The 8,253-nt window shown below is 37.2% G+C and overlaps 1 long non-coding RNA gene across 2 annotated transcripts; it reads left to right on the top strand.

Moving 5' to 3' along the window:
- Positions 1–296: 296 nt before the first annotated feature.
- LOC121085788 lies at positions 297–3,101 on the top strand. 2 transcript variants are annotated; one of them, XR_005827191.1, is made up of 2 exons: positions 297–440; positions 2,444–3,101. It is a non-coding gene; the product is annotated as an uncharacterized LOC121085788 (long non-coding RNA). The 2 variants fall into 2 exon arrangements; XR_005827192.1 differs by lacking the exon at positions 297–440 and adding an exon at positions 1,341–1,918.
- The last annotated feature ends 5,152 nt before the right edge of the window (positions 3,102–8,253 follow it).

The following is an 8,253-nucleotide window of genomic DNA, read 5'->3' as shown; positions in this document are numbered from 1 at the left end:
TTGAATCAAATCTTTACAAACAGACATATTTTACTTTATTATTAATCTTGTAGCTTGTAACAAGGGTCTTAAGACAGGTTCTTTTTTCACTGTACTTCAGCTAAAATGTTAAGCCTTGTGTCTTTTTATAGGTTTTATAGCTGCTAGTTAAAAATACATATGCCACTCCCTGTAAACATAAGTGAGAAAAAGGAACAGTCTAAAAAGTGCTTTATGGCTACAGATCCTTAAATAAGTGACATTTAACACTACCCCAAAAAAAAAAAAAAAAAAAGAAAAAAAAAAGAGAAAAAAGAACAAAGAAGAGGGCCAATTTCAGCTCACAGGACTGCAAAGGAAACTGAGAAACTGCCAGACTGCTGCACAGAGGAGAGGCAAGGGGAGGACTTACAGAGACAACGCTCACCTGTGCAGAGTGTTGCACTTCAATCACCTTGCACGTAAGATCAAACACAGTCTGAGCTGAGTTCCTGGTAAGCCTCCTCCCCTGGGGGAGGGAGATCCAGTTCTTACACTTGCACTTTCAGGGGAGGAACTTGAGGAACAAGACTTTGTTACAGTCTCTAGGTAGTGGGAGTCTAACACCAGTGGAAGGCTTGTACTTTGGCTTGGCAAGCTGGTGTGCCGAGCGATCGATCGTGGGTAAAGAGCCAGTCTGAAACTTTTAGCCATGTGGCTCTGACCATTTCAGGAAGAGCTTTCCTTAGAGGCATGAAAGATTTGTTTTTATTCCATGCCATTCCGAAGTCCTCATCTACCTTACTGCAAAAGTACATGCAAATTATACAGACATAAACCCAAATATATTTGGCTGAAAATAATTATTCACAGCAAATTAATTGCCATTAGAGCCATTTGGTCCAAGAAACACTTTTAAGGTTCAATAACTTTTTACATCTGGTGTGCTTACTGTCTTGAAATATTAAATAACTGATATTCATTATAATGCTACCCATAAAATGAGAACTTCACATTCCTTGTTCCCAAGGAGTTTATTTATCTAAACAAAGTGTCTGGCCACCCCTGGAAGCAGCTGGTTTCCATTCTTCGTTCCACATATTCTTACAGTAACTAATTAAAGTGTAGAAGAGATGTTGTCCTCCTTCTACAGGTGAAAAACTAGGGTTCAGGGAGAGCAAATAATTAACTGAAGTAACAGATTCTGTTGCAAAACAGAGGCTTGAACTATACTCCACAGGGTCTAAAGTCTACATACTGAATTAACCATAAAATAACACATTTGTCTCTAATGAGGATAAATATATTATCATGCTATTGCCAGCTGGTACCACAACCTAAAAAAAAAAAAAAAAAAAAGAAGCAAGCTAACAATTCTAGGATAAGATGCTCTGCTGAATGTTTATTATTAATTTTATATTTGTACTGCTTTATCACTATCATTTGGGTGATTTGGGTGTATATTTATTATGTGGCATTTTTAACACATCACAAAATCCTTGGTCTGAAAGGGTTTTAGCAGATTTCACAGTCTATCTCCATGAGCCAAAGAAGAGTTAATTGCATTTGTGTTATCTCTAGATAAACATTCACATCAGACTTTCAGTAGTGCAAATTTCACATTTCCAGTAACTTATTCTGGTGCTTTACTACCATTACATTACAAAGGTTTTCCAGGTATCTAACCTGAACCTTCATGCTGTCTTTTAAGATTCTCCTGTTTACTGTGAACATGAAGAGTATTTGATTCTGTCTCTTACTATAGATTATTGTAGTGATATGCATACTAGTAACTGCCATGCTCTCCCTCCAGACTCCTTTTCTTTAGGCTAAGCAACCCAAATTCATTAAATCTTTAACACCTACACACCTAACCAATCCTGTTGATCTGCTGAGGACTTCCTGCTTTTGTCCCACATCCTTCCTGAATATACTCCAGGGGACATCTCAGTGGAGACAGGTAAAGAGGAAGGACCTCACATGCGGATCAAAAGAAACTGCTCACTACAGGAGGCAATCTGTCTAGCTAGCTACCTTTTTTTCCTGCCTAATATTTTTGCTGTTTTGAAAGCTAACCTGTAAACGCTGGTGCATGACAGAAAAAACTGGGGGGAGATGGGGGTTTGTGAGGGGAAAAAACTCTCTTGTGTATAATTCCCTTACAGGGCTGGGTGGGTCCTGCTCACGTTTTTTATTGGCACTTAAGTCAGTGTTGGCAAAAATACATCTTTGTTTCCAAGGCCTCAAGCAATTTGAAATTAGCCTCTGTGACTGCTAGGTCTGGAAACTAACCAAGAAAATGGTTCTTTTTAAAAATCTAATAATGAAATGGAACCTAGAGTGCCAGGAATGTTTTATACATGATACTCTGCCCTGCCGTGCTATTTATCTTCATGGCTACTATACATCGCTCTTAAGTTATACCTCCCAATGTTGCAGAGATAAATGCCTCATCACAACAGTTCATTATGTATTCTCTCTCTAGGTATACCTTCCATGAAATAGAGACACATTACCCAAACATTGCTGATGCAAGACAATTTGGGAACAGTTGCCCGTTTTGTTAGAAAACAGCAGGCAGCAGTGGCAGAGGACATTTAGGACCAAAATCCACAGGGCCAGAGCTGAAGGCTAGAAACATCCTTACTCTAAAGGAGCTCAAACACTTGGCTCCTGCAACTTAATAATGGTCAAATAAGCCAAGGTAGGATCCTGAGCTTCACTGCTTGCTTGAGATTTTCCTCATCTCTGGTATACTGTCTGAGTCTTAGGGCTGGATTTTTTCCATGGTCTGATTAGAGTTGTCTTTTTTAATGGAGAACAATGTCAAGGAAGATACCAAGTATGTAGCAGCAGCTCTTTGATGCTCCACCACAAGCTTAAAGTGTTGGGAATGGAGAGAATGAGTGATAGGTCAGAGAGCTTCAGAGACCATACGTCTCCTGGAAGACACGGTGTAGCTAACTCCATCAGTGATATGCGGACCGAGTCAAGAAGAAGATGGACACAAGATATGGAGGATAATGAGCAGAAAGTGCAGCGATCAACTATCTTCAGGACAGCGGAGCTGAAAGTTTGTCAAGGTATAAGTATATATATGCATATCACGTTACTAATAAAGGTGAACAAAGCTTTTAAATTCACATGATGGTGCTTGCAGATCTCCATTTTTGTTTTAGAACAAAGATATTGTCATGATGGACCAGTAAATGTTTTTTTCTACATTTTGTAGAAAATTAATTTTGTAGAACCTCTGATGAACCTGGATACGTATGGGAGTTTAAGTGCTTGTAATCAAGATATTACTATCTAATGGGTTCATTTTCAGGCAGCTAATCCTACAGTTTCTACATTAAGACAAAAAGGAAGTGCTTTAGATTCAAAAATTTCAGCATATTCTAATTCCTTGAGGAAAAAAATAAAAAAACTAAGATAGTAAACAGACCTTAGTTTGGAGGGTAAAACTGGGCATTTAGACAATCTCACTAATTATATAGAATAGTTGTTCACTTTTATTTTAAAGGAAAAAGTACACCTGTGTTTCCATGGTATACTCAGTATAGCTCTGAGGATTTTATTTTCTATTAGCTAAAATCACTCTCTTTATTTGTAATCTGCATCAGGTTTGTCTTCTGGATTAGTACATTCACCTAACATAATTTTCACCAAATAAGGAATACATGTAATATATGATACTTAGCCATTCTGCAAGCTTTTATTTTTTTTCAGATTAAAGCACTGTAACAGCTGCCAACAACTGAGCAGAAAAAGCAGAAAAAGAATGTTCATGTCAAGTATAATATGAGAAATGTTTAAAATCAAGAAGAATGTTGGAAAATGCAAAATTTTGTTGTAAAAAGCTGCATATCTTATTTGAATACTGTATTGTGTATGGGAGCAGCACAGAGGACTGAGCATTTCTGTGACAAAATGTCATCATTACTGGAGTTTATTAATATTTTTTTAAATATATTTTATTGACTTTTGGGTTTTTTTTGTGACAGTGCTTTTTTTCCTGGGGATCTCAACATACTTCACAGAAACTAGCTTAGTGCTTACTTAGTACAACAATAATTTGAAAAAATATTATTAAATGCATTTGAATCCAAGATAACTAATAAGTGAAACTTACCCTGAAGGGAAATGAAAGTGGAATCCTGAACCATGTCTTACCTACAGTCCAATTCCAGTCTGTCAGATGAAAGTGTTGTCAAGACACTTGTGTTTGACTTTGTCTCCCTCCCTAGTTAGACAAAAATTACTATGGCTTTTAAAGAATAATCATTTCAAATAAAGTAACCTTTTCAGTAAATTACAAAGTGATAAGTTAATACAAACTCTTCCACTGCAGAAATATGTTTGCCTTTCCTGATATCTTATTTGGAACTTTTGCCAGCATGTTCAAGATTAAGCAGAGACGATTTTTTGCTGGGTCAAAGCCTTAGAGATTATTGTGCCAGGAAAGGTCTCACTATTTTGCTCTCTCTTTCATTTCCTATTTCTTGCTATTTTTGATAGCAGCTTCTAAATTAGTAAATATCTCACTTTAGGGAGCAAGCTATATGACCTGAAATGTATTAGGCTTTTCCAAACTGAAAATGCTGAAGTGCAGAAAGGAAAAATATTTTATTTGAAAAGCACTATCTCAGCTCTTATCAAAGTGTAAAACCAGCAGGAAAGGTTGATATTTACAATTTACTGCCCATTTTACCACTGATCACTTTGATGCCATACTACAGGGCTCCAGCAACGGGACTAGACTACCTAAAGAGTCAGACAGCTCTAACAGTGTGATTGCAGACCACATCAGTTCATAGGATCAAAATCTTAACGCATATTGCTTTTCCTCTCACACTTCATATATCTTCATTCCCTGCAACTCCATTACAGTACTTGGAACACTTTTACCTTTCTGGTTTGAGCATCTTCTTGAGCTTAGCAGCTACTAACAGTGCAAGTAGAGCTGCTAGTCATGCTTAGCGTATGAGGAGACCCCAGGCACATACATATGTCCATAGCAGACAATGCTTGATTAAATCTTTGGATAATTGGAAGGGTTTTTAGGAATCTGTACAACGTATGTCTTTTTTAAGAATGTTTCTACAATTTCATTTTTTTTCCCATTTCCATTCTCTGCATGCAGCCAACAGGAAAACAGTCCTCTTCCAAGGCAAAGAAATGCTTTGTGATGGGAACAGTTAGTAAAGATGTTGCTTCCCTTTTAAATGTAGTTCATGGCATTTCTTAGTTTTCTTAATGAATTCTGCTGTGGGAAACAGCCAGAAGAAGCAGCAAAGGGGAGAAATCTTCCTGATCACAGATCCTTAACAAGATGGAACAACACCTGAGAAGGATTTTACAATTTCTAGCACATTTCAAATACTGTGACTCTGACATGCTTGACATCATACCATCATGGTGATTTGCTTCTGTAACTGCATGAAGAATAGGGAAGACATATTGATTTTGTCCAAATCGGATCTGCTTAATGATGTTCACTATTTTACTGCTGCATTTACCCCTGATATTCCAGTTTCTGAGTAGTTGCAATGATCTCATATTAAAACCAATGAAATGTCACAGCACTCTCCAAACTAGCCAGCTACAACAAGGTCTTTTATCACCTCATACCAGCACACTCTTCATGTCAGTCCCTCTGCTGCCTTCTCCTCATCTCACCTCTTCCAGGGAATGTGTTCTCTCTCTTCTCTCCCCTTCTTCCTCTCTCCCCTTCTTCCTCAGCTGCTCTCCCTTCACTGGCTCTCAACCACTTAACAGAACCAGCCACACCTGCACCCTACCTACATTGGCCAACTTGGCCAACTTGACCACCATGAAGCCAACCCACAGCTGTATATTATCAATGCTAATTAGCCCAGCCTCATTCCTCTACAATGAAATGCTTTCCCCCATTACCAATTAAAAAAAACCAAACAACTACCCACAATAAAAGCAACAACAATAAAAATAATTTCTCAAAAATAAGCCACCTTCTCTTCTTTTAGAAAATGTTCTTTTCACTTTCCTTAAGTACAGATTTTTTAACCAAAATCTTACTGACCTGAAGTCAGTATAGGTAATAGTCTGCCTCAGAACAGTGAATACTTTGAAGGTCTGCATCTTGCTAACCACTGGGATTTAAAGTATTTCATTCCAATAAAGCAGGTTCATAACTGGATTATGTATGGCAAATCTATTTCTGGTTTCCTGTCTTAACAGAGATGATAATATAGAGATATTGGCAGGATAGCAGACTTTCCACAGTGGAGAAATAGTTGAGGGCAATGACTGGGTTGACAAATATGAAAATACATCACCTAACATAATTTCATTTGATTGCTACTATCATGTTGTTGTTATTATTTAAGTTACATTCACAGATAACAGTAACCTAGATCAATGAAATTGAAATAAGTGTAAAAATTAAATTTGCTTTAAACTCTTTTCTATTTTTTATGTTTTATTCAGCTTGGCCACAGGAAATAAATGGGTTGGGGTTTTTTTTTGTTGGGTTTTTTTTTGTTTTTGTTTTTTTTTTTTTAATAGTTAACACTGTGGAGGTATAATATACAGCAATTATTGGAAGGAAATCTTGTGAGATAACCTAAAACTTGTACAGTTACCACCTGTAGGTATTATTAGATGCCAGGCTCAAAGTTGTAACATATTTTATAGCATATTAGCAGGTTCTTTGTTTCCTACATGTGTATCACACATATAATAAATAACTATTACTGTTTTGTGGAGAGGAAGCTCCACAAGTGGCCTGTAAGCATAGAGTCGCTTCTGTGGTTACCCATGTACGTTGGTAGAGATATAAGTACTGAACAAAAGCAGGACAAAGAGTGGAAGGGTAACCAGCTGAGGAATGTGTGACTGTCCCAGGAACTGGTGAGCTCCAGAGGCCAACAGTCCTGCTGGATCTGCAAGAACAGAGAAGCTCGGGACACCAAGGGCCGGACCAAAAGTGTGGAAAGCCACCAGCACATATGGGCACCAGCAAGGAGCTGCATGATTTGGACCTTGTGTGGGAAGGTGGAGACTGTTGCTTGCAAAGAAAGACTACAGGGTGACGTTCATGTCTGGTGGGATGAGGGACTCTTGGGATCTTTCTGAAGACCAGCCCAGAAGCCACTGGCACATCTGGGTGAGCTGTTGCTTCTGCAGCTGGGGTTCATGCCTTAACTCCAACCAGATAATTGAGGAAATCCAAGTACTTGGAGCACTTGGGGAGTGAACTGCATAAGAAGTAAGTGAATGCACTGGGTAGAGAGATGTTTGCTATTAATAATAACAGTTTAATTATGTTAACGGTTACAGCTTAATTAATGAAAGGTGTTTTAATAGACAGTGGTTGTTATCTGTGCTTCTCCCTGACTCAATCAAGGAAATCAAGGAAAAGGAAATCTACAGCTAGTGTATATAGTGGAAGGTTATACAGAAGAAAGATTGGATCTAATTAGGGTAAGAATACTGAAACTCATAGTTTTTCCTCAAGAGTTACATAGAATTCCTTCTCACAAAAGCCAAAACTGATTTTGCTGTCATTTTTGTGTGACCAAGATTTCACTTTATGCAGTCTTTTGCTATAAACAATGCTTTATCTTAAAAAAGTATAGAAATTAGATATTCAGAATTCATGAATCTTCTTAGTTCTGATCTGCTAAAAAAACCCCAACCAATAACACTGTGCCTTTTTAAAAAATGGGATTTACCTGGCAGGGGAGAAGATGGAAAGAACAGAAAGGGGAGTAGAGATTTTTCACAATCAAGTATGAGACTAAATCAACTGTCTTGTGTAATCTGGAGATGACCCAGAAATATTATATTCTAGACGGACAGGAATTATTTAAATAATTATATCAAAATCAAGAATAATAATCTGAGACTATCAATGTTTTAAAAAATTGCCACATGACAATGCAGTTTTACCCTGGCAGCTTGTGTCTGAGGTTAGGGGTTAAAAATGAACAATTTGTTTAAGCCAACAGAATGTTACATTAGTGCCTCCATTTAAATATAATTATGGACAATTCGAGAAACTGTTTTTATTGATGAAATATAGTAAAGTAATAAAATATATACAAAAAGCAAAACTTTATTCAAACTTTTTATCTGCGATTTTGAAAAGTCATTAGAATTTTTTTGTTCTTTTGTCCTCTTGTCCTGGCAGGATAAAAATGTCTATTCATCCTGCAGATCAGCCTGGTTTGTGAAACATTTTAATAATAACAATCTGATAGAATGCTCCTCCAAATCAGTGGAAAAATAACCTTAATTTACTATTTGCTGTTG

Source organism: Falco naumanni, chromosome 3, assembly GCF_017639655.2.
Source record: "Falco naumanni isolate bFalNau1 chromosome 3, bFalNau1.pat, whole genome shotgun sequence".
Taxonomy (NCBI): Eukaryota; Metazoa; Chordata; class Aves; order Falconiformes; family Falconidae; genus Falco; species Falco naumanni.
Note: the sequence above shows the minus strand (reverse complement) of the source record. Positions and strands in the feature narration are given on the sequence as shown.